The sequence below is a fragment of the Gorilla gorilla genome, chromosome 12 (assembly GCF_029281585.2).
Source record: "Gorilla gorilla gorilla isolate KB3781 chromosome 12, NHGRI_mGorGor1-v2.1_pri, whole genome shotgun sequence".
Lineage (NCBI taxonomy): Eukaryota > Metazoa > Chordata > Mammalia > Primates > Hominidae > Gorilla > Gorilla gorilla.
In genome coordinates this window covers 74,928,289-74,941,874 of record NC_073236.2, presented here as the reverse complement: position 1 = coordinate 74,941,874, position 13,586 = coordinate 74,928,289, and positions in this window count along the sequence as shown.

Sequence of the window (13,586 nt, the reverse complement as noted above, 5' to 3'; positions counted from 1 at the left end):
CCAGCTCGGGCTACACACTGGGTGAGCCATGCACCACCCAGGAATTTCCAGGGCACGTGCCATGTAAGGGGCACACCCAACAGAGTCCGATGGGGTTCCCCACTGGGCCTCCCACTGAGTTGCTCAGCCTGGGCCGGAAAAGGGTGAGTCACCCTGGGGGTGGGGCTCTCCAGGGTAGAGGCCAAAGGAGTGACTACCATGACAATTCTCCGGAGGGCCTGAGGCGGCGGTGGACAGCCCCGGCAACAGTAGGCCCTCCCCGCAGAACTGTGGTTCCAATCCCTCTCCACCCAGCCCAGGAGTCTCCTGGCCCCAGAAGGAGGAGCAGGAGGCGCCAAAAAAAGAGGAAAAAGAATTCCTTTTCCAGTCATTTCAGTCCTAAATTTTCCCTGAGACTGCCAGAAAAGATGCTAATGAAAGACCAATTGTGTGGCCAGAGTGTTTTCTTCGGACATCTGCCCAGGGAACTGGAGGATACCCAGTTCAGAAGCGAGGTCACTAGCCCCATCCTATGGCAACACCTTTTGCTCGCTACTGACCCCTACTGGGGAAGTGGAGACAAGCGGCTGAGGGCTGGGAAGCAGCTGAAAGAAACTAGACCCAGACATGTCTACTGGGTTCTTAAATCCAACATCTGCTGTTGGAGGATGAGTCCTGCTTAAACCTTAGGCCACAGACGCAGAGGATCAAACCTTGGGAATTCCGTTTCCTTCAAGGGGCCCCAAAACCTTTCACACTGGACTTCTCTTTTGCTTAATTCCCCTTAATGTTTTGTCCTATGGGAAATGAGGAGCCTTTAAAGCCAGCTTGTCCAACCTACCACCCACGGGCCACCTGTGGCCCAGGATGCTTTGAATACTGCCCAACATAAAACATTATGAGGTTTTTTTTTTTTGCATTTTTTTTCTCATCAACTATCGTTCGTGTTAGTGTATTTTATGTGTGGCCCAAGATAACTTTTCTTCCAATGTGGCCCAGGGAAGCCAAAAATTGGACACCCCTGCTTGAAGGCCTTTAGGAGAATGAAATGAACATGTAGTTACATGCTAGTAGCAGAACAAAGGGAGGATTAGGAGCAAGGCTAGGGTCAGCAGGGGTGCTTGATTATTTCTTGATGTCCTACTAGGTGCTGTCTCCAGCAGAAAGACCAGTTAGGAGGCTGTGGCAATAACCCAACAGAAACATCTGGAGGGACTAACAGAGGGCAAGCGGATGGAGGGAAGAGGATGTCTGCGGGGAGGGGAATATTTGGGAAGGACCTCAACTGGCCTTGGTGATGGGTTGAATGGGGTAGGGCTATAGAGAAAGCAGAGTCTAGCACCACCTTCCTGTCTACACCCTTCTCTCCCCTGCAGGGTTGGTTTTTGCTAACATCCTTCCAGCAAAATGAGATTTTAAGCAGACAAACAGGTATGGAACATGAATTTTGGTTTGAATATGGTTTGAGATGGGGTCATTGTTGTGGCTGAGAAGGACTTTGGCATCAGTCTGTCCAAAGCCAGGCTTGGCCACCACCAGGATGTGAGACCTTACACAGATGCTTTGTCAGCTTCAGTTTCTTCACCTGTAAAGAGAGAATATGACACCTCCTTCATGGCTTTTAAAAATTTTTTGTTTTTTAGACTTAAATGATATAAGTTGTTTAGTGTATGCCTGTTTAGGAAATACAAGCTTTAAAAAAAAAAGATGGGCCGGGCGCGGTGGCTCAAGCCTGTAATCCCAGCACTTTGGGAGGCCGAGGCGGGCGGATCACGAGGTCAGGAGATCGAGACCATCCTGGTTAACACGGTGAAACCCCATCTCTACTAAAAATACAAAACAAAGTTAGCCGGGCGTGGTGGCGGGCACCTATAAGCTACTCGGAAGGCTGAGGCAGGAGAATGGCGTGAACCCGGGAGGCGGAGCTTACAGTGAGCCTAGATCGCGCCACTGCACTCCAGCCTGGGTGACAGAGCGAGACTCCGTCTAAAAAAAAAAAAAAAAAAAAGATGAGTAATAGGCAACTGAATGCTATAAACATACCTGCATTAATTGTTACTATGAGCCAGGCACTGCCTACGCACTGTACATAATCTCATGTAATCTTCTCAGCAGCTCCATAACGCAAGCACATGATGATCTCCAGTTTATAAGTGAGGAAACTGAAGCACAGAAAACTTAAGACACCTGACCAAATGCACAAAGCTAATAAGTGGCAGAGCCAGGACTCAAACCTAGATATGTCTGACTCCAAAACTGTGGATCTTAACAATCACACTGATGTCTTTACAGCAAATACAGGTCAAAGCACAGAAGAACAGTCTTGGCTAGAGCTACAAACTCAGGAGTTGTCAAGATTTGATAATACAGTACAACAAAAGTAACTTGGGGGGGGAAGATTTGCTCATAGTTGAAACCATAGTTATCGATTAAAAACTTCCAAGATATGTGTACAGTTGAGAAAGACAGAGGGAGGAAAAGCCAATATTTACAGTGCAGAGGAGAGAATCCCTAAGAGAAAACTGAGCAGGAGCAGGCAGAGATGGGAAGGGAATTAAGGGAGTGATATCAAGGGAAGAGAGCAGGCTCCAAGGAGATGGGTTGATCAGCAGGACCACAGTGAGAAGACAGCCCATGGCCTGAGTCCATTAATGGGTCCTTGGAGAACCCAGCAAGAGCAGAAATAGGGGCAGAGTTGAAGGGAGAGTTAGGAACAGACTGCAAATGAGACTTATATTGCAGGTAGCTTGTTGGTGAAGGGATAGGAAAAGGGTGATAGCTAGAGATGGATGCAGAGGAAGGGATAGGGGTCTGGATTTCTGGTGATTGCTTTGGAATGGAGAAAGCCTTCCTTCTAAGAAACAGGAGAGAAGATGTGTTCTGAGAATGCAGGAACGTGAAGGAGTTGATGGCCAATAGATTCTATTTTCTCCATGAAATTGTTAGTCAGCTGTGACAGGAGTGGGGTGGGAGCTGGGTAGGCAGTTTGAGAGCCCTGGTGAAGACATTTTTAAAGGCTAGTCAAGTGAAGCAGTGAGAGTGGAGCAGGAACAAAGGAATCGGTAACTGGTTGTGATCAATTAGTTGTAAACATCACTACATTCCAGCCAGCCCCTGGTGAAGATTTAAAACCACCATTGAGGTGAAGGGGGCTAATGTTGCCAGGGTGACCAGGACTGGGCAATAGGACTGCCAAATAGGGGTGCGCTGCAGTGGAGATTGGAGCCACACATTGATAATGGCCACTGATCACCTTGTTGGGTGCTTTTCCCAGCAGCCTCACCAGCAAAAGATAGGGTCCCCCATAATCCCAGTTTACGTAGCACAATCCCCATTTTAGCAGTGAAAGGCTGGAATCCCAGGAAGTCCCTCAGTCCCAGACAAACCTGGACAACGGTTTATTATCCTAGCTCAGGGTGGGAGCAGCAAAGGCAGAGTTGGATTGGTCCATGGCTGGGGATTTCATGGGAGAATGTGCTGGGGGGATGGGAGGACTGAGGCTTTGGAGGGAGCTGGCAAGAGAGGTGTGAAGGTGAACTGCTATGCTATAGGATTCTATAATGACATGAAAGACAGTAAGGAGAGCAAATATTCAATAGAACTGGAGAAACAGGAAAGGCCATGGAACTAGAGCTTCCAATGAGTTCACTAGACAATGGACTTAATGGGGAAAAAGGATTTCAAGAGACAGGAGAAAAGCAATGAGGATGATTTGGGCTGCAAGTAACAGAAAACCCTGACTCCAGCTAGCTTAAATGATACAGAAATGTATTATATCACATAATAGAATGGGTAGGTTTCAGGGTGGTTGATTCAGTGGCTCAACAATATAATCAGATAATCATGTTCTTTTCATCTCTCTGCTTGGCTACCTTAATTGGTGACTGTATCTTCAGTCTAGTGGCAAAACGGCCACCTCCAGATATGACAATGTCCAGAGTAAAAATAAAAATCATCTTGCCTGGTTAATGTCAAAGGGGGCGGGGGAAGAAAAGACCATCTCTTTCTTGAGTTCCTCTTAGGAACAAGGACATTTTTTTCAGGAGTCCCCTAGTGGACTTCCCATCAGCTGTCATGGGCTAGAAGTGAGTCATACTCATTCTAGCACCAGTCATTGGCAAGATAGACCAATCAGACCCACTCTGGAGCATGGGGTGGGACCGGCTTTTCTTTCTTTTTTTTTTTTTTTTTTTTTGAGACAGAGCCTCACTCTGTCATCCAGGCTGGAGTGCAGTGGCGTGATCTTGGCTCACTGCAGCCTCTGCCTCCCAGGTTCCAGCGATTCTCCTGCCTCAACCTCCCTGGTAGCTGGGATTACAGGCATGTGCGACTACACCTGGCTAATTTTTGTATTTTTAATAGAGACGGGGTTTCACCACATTGGCCAAGCTGGGCTCGAACTCCTGACCTCAGGCGATCCGGCCTCCTCGGCCTCCCAAAGCGCTAAGATTACAGGCATGAGCCACCGCAGGGTGGGGCCGGCTTTTCTTAGGGCACATGGCAGAATAGTGGCGGAGTAGATCTTGAACAACATTGGAGTTCTGTTAGAAAGGAGTCAGGAATTGTTGCTGAGTGTAAAGTAAACAGTGTTCATCACAGAGGCAACACTGAGCAACTGGGATATGAACACTATCATAAAAACTATTCAATTTTAGTTTTTTACCTGCTCAAATTGTTCATTTGTTCTCTGCTGCCTATGGGATACATTACATAATTATTAGTTCTAACCAATATTGAGGTAAACCTCTGTCATTTCTTCATAAAACTCCTCTGCTCTGGCCAAGCAGGTCAAGTCTAGAACACACCTTGTATTTTCAAACCTCCTTGACTTTCCCTGTTCTTGGAATGTCTCCCCATCTCCCCGCTGCCCCACCTTCTAATAGACAGCCAGATCCTACCCATCCATCAGGCGCTGACCTAAACCCAATTGCTTAGTCTATAACCACATTATATTAATGCCCCAGAGAACCTTCAAGACCTTCCAGCCCAGGATCAACTCTCTTCAGGGATCTCCCTGCGTAGTCGCAGCTCCTTGAGAGCGGATCCTGTTTTACACTTCTCAGGGGTCCTCTCCACTCCCAACACAATGACTGATGCACACAACGGATGCTCACTAAGTACTTGCTGACTGGCAGGTTAATCAATAAATGCTCACAGGCTGAGGAGTGAGTATAACCACCCCGCTTTTGAAGCTGCAGACTGACTCTCAGGAGAAAAAGTCCAGAGGAAGGATGGGAGGGAGGCTGGCTCTGAAACACAGAGGCACTGCTGGGCAACCCTGGGATGTCCAAGTAGGAAACAAGAGAGATGACAAAAAGCTGAAAGGCACATAAATGACCACCCTCAAACGGACAGGTTAAATGACGTACGATAACCCATTGACTGTCTTCTAAGATGCACATTTAGTATCATCTCTGCTGGGCGAGTGCTGTTGCTCCATCCCCATCATAGGCAATTGTTATCCCAACCTTTAAGGTAGGGATCCCTGGTGGGGAGGGAAATGAGCAAAGATCCTTGGAAGGTGCCCTCCCTGCAAAAGTCGCCCTTCTCTGTCCTGGGAGGAGTGGGAGGGGAGGGAGAGGAGAGGTTGTTTTTATTCTTAAAGGCAGCTCAGCCTCCAGAGGTCTGCCGTTCCCTAGATAATACTAGATTTACAAAGAGCCTGAAAGATCCCCGGGATTCGGGATCAACTCTGAGTTTCACAAATGTTTATTTTGAGGGATTAGCTGTCCTGGGCAGGCCTGTTTGTCTAATGGTTAATCAACCAGTCAGCAAACATTTATTGAGGGCCTGCTTACTGGGCACCAAAACAAGCATAGGAGAGAGTCCCCTCTTTTGAGGCATTCAGAAGGGTAATTGAGGCCCTGAAGTTAGCTAACACCTGCAACAACTAGCAAATGATATGACATCATAATGTGTGCCTCAGACTGCCCTGGTCTTCCCGGCACCACCCCCTCCAAATTCCACTCAGACTTCACCACCCTGGCCCCTGGGGTACAAGCGTGGTTCAGGCTAAGCCAGAGTCCCTCGCTGAGATGTTACCTCTAAAGCCATCAGCCAGGAGAGGAAAAGTGGCTTCCATTGGTTACAAGGTTGTAAGGGGAGAACTAGGAGTGCCCCAAGGCCATATTCTGGCCTTAGTGGGCAGCCAGCTTGAGAGAAAGAAAGAGAAAACCATGCTGAAGAAAGCCAGGCAGGGACAGATGGACAGATGGAGTTTAAGTCGCTGGCCTGCCAGGGCTCCCCAGGGCCAGCTCTAGTGTGGCACTTTCCTCAGAGCAGTTACATGAGACAATATAGTCCCTCCCTTTTCCTTTTAGCTAGGGTGGGTCCTGTCCCCACCTGTGTAGGCAGAGGAGCCCTGAGCAATGAGCACACTGCACTTATTCAGCGGCAGCTGAAGTGATTCAGGAGGGTGGCCTTGAAGGTTGTGGAGGAGAGAGGGCATCCAGGGCGAAGACGACGACGTGAAAGAAGGCTCTAGGGGCCGGGCATTGTGACTCACGCCTGTAATCCCAGCACTTTGGGAGGCTGAGGTGGGTGGATCACTTGAAGTCAGGAGTTCGTGAACAGCCTGGCCAACATGGTGAAACCCTGTCTCTACTAAAAATAGAAAAATTAGCCGGGTGTGGTGGGCGCCTGTAACCCCAGCACTTTGGGAGGCTGAGGTGGGTGGATCACTTGAAGTCCGGAGTTCGTGAACAGCCTGACCAACATGGTGAAACCCTGTCTCTACTAAAAACACAAAAATTAGCCGGGTGTGGTGGTGGGTGCCTGTAATCCCAGCTACTCAGGAGACTGAGGCAGGAGGATCGCTTGAACTGGGGAGGCAGAGGTTGCAGGGAGTTGAGATCGCGCCACTGCACTCCAGCCTGGGCAAAAAGAGCGAGACTCCATCTCAAAAAAAAAAAAAAAAAAAGAAAGAAAAGAAAAGAAGGGAAAGGGAGGAAAGGGAAAGGAAAAGGAAGCAGGCTCTAGGGACATGACAGCCCTGGAGGATGGGTCTGACGGTCAGGGGTGCATGTGGAGGCTGGGAGCAAGCTGGGCAGAGTGCCCTGGGTGAATCTGCTCTCCAGGGGTCCCTGGGAGCTTCAGCTTCTGCCTGACTTCTGGGTTTAGCAGGAGCCCACACTGACGGTCCCCGGACGCACACACAGGCCTCCAGCACACTTCCTTTCCATTTATTATATAAAGCAGAACTGGCACTGCACACTCAGACTATGCTATAGGTACCCAGGGATGCCATCCTGGAGCAGGCTTTAGTTAATGTTTACATTTTGTCCACATTCCCCTCCAACCCATTCTACTCTCCTCTTCTTCCCTCTAACCCTCGGCTTTTCTTATTCTTATTCTTCCCCATTTTTTTTTTTTTTTTTTTTTTTTTTTTTTAGAATCAACACCTCCCTCTGTCACCCAGGCTGGAAGTGCAATGGTGTGATCATAGCTCACTGCAACCTCAAACTCCTGGCCTCAAGCCATGCTCCTACCTCAGCTCCCAAGTAGCTTGGGATTACAGGTGTGAGCCACATCACTGTGCTCCCCATTGTTAATATGTTGAGACTCTTACTCTGGGAGGAGGAGTGGCAACTAAAGGACCCCAAATCTCTACTTCTTGGGACCTGTATTTGACACTCCAGCCCTCAGCTTCTGAATTTCACACCTGATAAAAGCAGGGGTTCTGGATGTTCTCACAGCAACCCCAATTTACACCCAAGAAGGGGCCTTCTGGGTGGCCACCTGGATCCTGGGTGCTTTTCCCTGGGCAGTGTTTATGCCAAAGGCCTGCTTGCAGCCTGGATCTGCTGCGCCCTGAGCCCGCCCTCCTCCCCTCCCCTCCCCGCCCCACCCCACCCCACCCCACCCCAACCCAGAAGAGCCTCTGCTCTTCCTGCCCTTCTCCTTCCTGCTGCGCCAAGGTGGAGCCCAGCTGCCTCCGCACCCAGCCCTCTGTGACTCAGTGGAAGCCAGTGGCCACTTCCCCCTCCCACCCACCCACACTCACATTCCAACGGCCAGCTCACTTGCTTCTTGGCACTCAAACTGCACCCACCAGGCCTCTGACTAAATAGTCATCTCTTTACGGGACAATTTATGACCAGGGCCAGCCCAGTATGGGAAGAGGTCACGTGTATCTTACCCTCTGAGCACACTCCTTTTGCTCCACAGCTAATGACTGACCTCTGTGGATCTTTCCTTCTGGCCCCTGGCTGACCTGGGGCATTTTATTAAGGAGAACTAGAGTCTTAGCCTTTAGTGTTGTACCTAACACAGTGCTGACTCAATGCATCTTTGAATAAAAGAGGTTTAAAAAAAAAATTACTGGTCAGGTGCTGTGGCTCATGCCTGTAATCCCAGCACTTTGGGAGGCTGAGGCGGGTGGATCACCTGAGCTCAGGAGTTCGAGACCAGCCTGGCCAACATGGAGAAACCCCATCTCTACTAAAAGTACAAAAAGATTAGCTGGGCGTGGTGGCAGGAGCCTGTAATCCCAGCTACTTGGGAGGCTGAGGCAGGAGAATTGCTTGAACCTGAGGAGCAGAGGTTGCAGTGAGCTGAGATCATGCCACTGCACTCTAGCCTGGGCAACAGAGCAGGTCTCCGTCTCCAAAAAAAAAAAAAAAAAAAAAAAAAAAAATTACAAATAAATAGAGAGTAATTCCCCAGGACCTGACAGATCCTACTATTTTGGTAAGGACTCAAGGACTCATTTAGGCCACACCTGGGAAGTTGGGTGGTTTAAAGTGGAGTTAGTGACACCTGGGTTGAAGCCCCAGTTCTGCCGCTCTAAGATCTCAAGCACATTTTATGACCCACCTAAGCCTCCATTCCTCACCTGTGTACTGGGGATGATATTGTGTATTTCATCAATTCTAGGATGTGCAGCTTTTTGCATCTTAATCTCTCTGAAATTGGGCTATGTCTTACAGTTGATATGGGGGTAGGAGATGGTGTATTCCCACTCCTAGATCGACTGTAGTTCCTCTATGAGTGCCCTGCCAGAGCAGCCCACACTCCACCTCCTGAGCCAGGGTGGCCATATGACTTGTCCTGGCCAATGGAGTGTGAAGCAAGCAACATCTATCACATCTGGGCTGCACTTTCAAAGGCAACTGTCGTTCAGCTCATGCTCTTTTTCATCCACCTCAGCAGCCAGCAAAGTTCCAGATGGAGGCTGTTTCGTGGGCCCAGTCCCACAGTAAAGAGGATGTAGAGCTGAGCTGCAGCCGGTGGGCATTGAACAGAAGCATAAACCTTTCTTCTTTAGCCCAATTGAGATTGGGGTTCTGTGTTTTGACAGCACAGTCTAGCATATCCTGACTGGTATTGCATGCTCCAGTTAATTGACAGATTCCTTTTTCTTTCTTAGTACATAGTGGTGTAACTCACAATTGTTGGTATTGTTGATTCAATGAAACACGGTAGTGCCTCTTACAGACTAATGTAGGTAAATCACTTAGCACAATGCCTGGCCCACAGTAAGTGTTCCATTCATGTTAGCCATTGTTCTATTTCTAGCCCTCTGCATGTAGCCAATGTTTAATACATGCTTGAAGGATGATACTGATGACACATGAGATCAGAACCCCCCTTAGATCCCTTGTGGCATGAGAAAGAGTATTGTAAAAGACAAAATTACAACAAATTTAGTTTAAAGATCTCAACCAGCTTTGTTGCAATTCTAAAATTGAGCAACACTTTGTTCCATAAAACAGAATAAGTGTCCAATGAACTGAGGAGAAGAGGCTGGCTTTACAGACAGAAAAGGCTGAAGAAAGCAAAAACAAAGAACAAAAAGCAGATTGATCATTTCAAAGTTACTTGCCTTGTAAGGCGGGACAGGGAGATGGAAGAGTAGAAAAATCACTGATCAGTGAACATTGTGTTACTTCGGGCTACCTTTTGCATGTAAGGATTAAGGCAGAGGAAACTTCATTATCGTGCCAATTGAAGATTGAAACTGGCCTGTTTGGAAAATTGGCTGTTACCTTATTTCTCAGAAGGTCAGATAACTTAGTTTTAGTTTGGTGAAATGGAATTTTGGCATGCGTGATTCTAATTTTTTTTTTTTTTTTTTTTTTGAGACGGAGTTTCGTTCTTGTTGCCCAGGTTGGAGTGCAACGGCGCATTCTCAGCTCACTGCAACCTCCGCTTCCTGGGTTCAAGTGATTCTCCTGCCTCAGCCTCCCAAGTAGCTGGGATTACAAGCATGCACCACCACGCCCGGCTTGTAGAGACGAGATTTCTCCATGTTGGTCAGGCTGGTCTGGAACTCTTGACCTCATGTGATCTGCCCGCCTCAGCCTCCCAAAGTGCTGGGATTACAGGTGTGAGCCACCGCGCCCAGCCAGCGTGACTCTATTTTTAGTCTTGTCTGTTGGGGCCTAGTGCAGGAGCTTAGTCCAAAACAATGGCCTCCTGCAATTTTTATTTAACAGTATAGATAAGTTCAAGTAAACAAAGTGGCATTGGCACTTGGTTTTGGAGGCTCTTTGAGGGTATAGGTGTTTCTGATGCCCTTTCTGAAAGCTTTTTCAGGGGCTACTCGTTTAGGTAGGTAACTAAGAATGCTGAGTTTTTATTCATATTAGTTAACAGTTTATTGCCTAGGATATGAGAAAGAGGAAGAAACAACTCAAGTGTGATGTGGCAAGTTTTTGGTGCAACAGAATAAAGAAACCGCAGTCTCTTAGAGCAAAATATAAGCATCTTGAATTTTTGCAGAATCAAGTATGGGCCACAGATCCTGCTCTGAAGATACCATACTTCCAGCTAATTCTTGACCTTCTGTGTTAAACCCCGTGCTCTGGAACAAATCTCTCCAGGAATTTTATAGCCAGCCCCTGCAGACCCAAAAGTAGGGAGAGTGTTCTACATGCTGGGCTGGGCTCAGGTGCTGTGAGGGCAGACTTGCCAGAGCCACTTCCCATCCCTTTGGCATCCTCTCCCCTGAACCTCATATTACCTGTCTGTCTCCTCCTTTACTTCCTCCACTTGGGAAGATGACAAAAGTAATTTATCCTAAAGTATTATTGGTGTATGCATTACTTAAAGGGGAACCTAGAAAATGAAAAAGGAAATCACAGGACTGTATGTTAGGTTATGTTAGGGATCTGTTACGTTTCTCATCTCTGCTGCCTGCGTCCACCTCAATCTTTTCTCTCAGCAGACAGCTCTCTTCACTCAGCTGTCAGCTTGCACATGGTCTCATAAAATGGCTGCCCTAAAATGGTGGCCCCCGCACCTCGTGACTATGTGACTTTCAAGTCCAGCACCAACTAGCTAGACTTTCTGTGGCCTCCAGTTCCTGAGAGGGAGGATCTGGCTTCATGTAGCCTACAGATGATTCCACTGGGGTTAGTTGACCATATCTGGCTCAGTCAGTCATGGTGCTGCTACTATTGGGCCAGTTAGTTTCTCTTAAAGACCAGGATGGTTGGTGTATTATGCAGGATTTGTTGAGCTACATGTGGCAGAATATTCAAAACAATAGCAGCTTAAAAATACAAATTTCTGGCCGGGTGTGGTGGCTCATGCCTGTAATCCCAGCAGTTTGGGAGGCTGAGGTGGGTGGATCACCTGAGGTCAGGAGTTTGAGACAAGCCTGGCCAACATGGTGAAACTCCATTTCTACTAAAAATACAAAAATACAAAAATCAGCCAGGTGTGGTGGCAGGCCCCTGTAATCGCAGCTACTCGGGAGGCTGAGGCCAGAGAATTGCTTGAACCCAGGAGACAGAGGTTGCAGTGTGCTGAGACTCTGCCACTGCACTCCAGCCTGGGTGACAAGAGTGAAACTCCATCTCTCTCTCTCTCTAACATATAAACATATATGTAACATATAAACATATATGTAACATATAAACATATATGATATTTAACATATAAACATATATTTAACATATAAACCTATATTATATCTAATATATAAACCTATATTATATCTAATATATAAACCTATATTATATCTAATATATAAACCTATATTATATCTAATATATAAACCTATATTATATCTAATATATAAACCTATATTATATCTAATATATAAACCTATATTATATCTAATATATAAACCTATATTATATCTAATATATAAACCTATATTATATCTAATATATAAACCTATATTATATCTAATATATAAACCTATATTATATCTAATATATAAACCTATATTATATCTAATATATAAACCTATATTATATCTAATATATAAACCTATATTATATCTAATATATAAACCTATATTATATCTAATATATAAACCTATATTATATCTAATATATAAACCTATATTATATCTAATATATAAACCTATATTATATCTAATATATAAACCTATATTATATCTAATATATAAACCTATATTATATCTAATATATAAACCTATATTATATATAATATATAAACCTATATTATATATAATATATAAACCTATATTATATATAATATATAAACCTATATTATATATAATATATAAACCTATATTATATATAATATATAAACCTATATTATATATAATATATAAACCTATATTATATATAATATATAAACCTATATTATATATAATATATAAACCTATATTATATATAATATATAAACCTATATTATATATAATATATAAACCTATATTATATTATATATAATACATAAACACATATTATACATAAACACATATTATACATAGACACATATTATACATAAACATATATTATATACAAACATATATTATATACAAACATATATAATATATAAACATATATTATATATAAACATATATTATATATAAACATATATTATATATAAACATATATTATGTATAATATATAAACATATTATATATAACATATATTATATAATATATAAACATATTATATTATATATAATATATAAATATATATAATATATAAACATATATAATATATAAACATATATAATATATAAACGTATATTATATATAATATATAAACGTATATTATATATAATATATAAACATATATAATATATAATATATAAACATATATAATATATAATATATAAACATATATTATATATAAACATATATAATATATAAACATATATAATATATAAACATATATAATATATAAACATATATTATATATAAACATGTATTATATATAAACATGTATAATATATAAACATGTATTATATATAAACATATAATATATAAACGTATTATATATAAACATATATAATATATAAACATGTATTATATATAAACATATATAATATATAAACAGTATTATATATAAACATATATAATATATAAACATGTATTATATATAAACATATATTATATATAAACATATATAATATATAAACATATATTATATATAAACATATAATATATAAACATGTATTATATATAAACATATAATATATAAACATGTATTATATATAAACATATATAATATATAAACATGTATTATATATAAACATATATAATATATAAACATGTATTATATATAAACATATATAATATATAAACGTATTATATATAAACATATATAATATATAAACATGTATTATATATAAACATATATAATATATAAACATGTATTATATAAACATATATTATATATAAA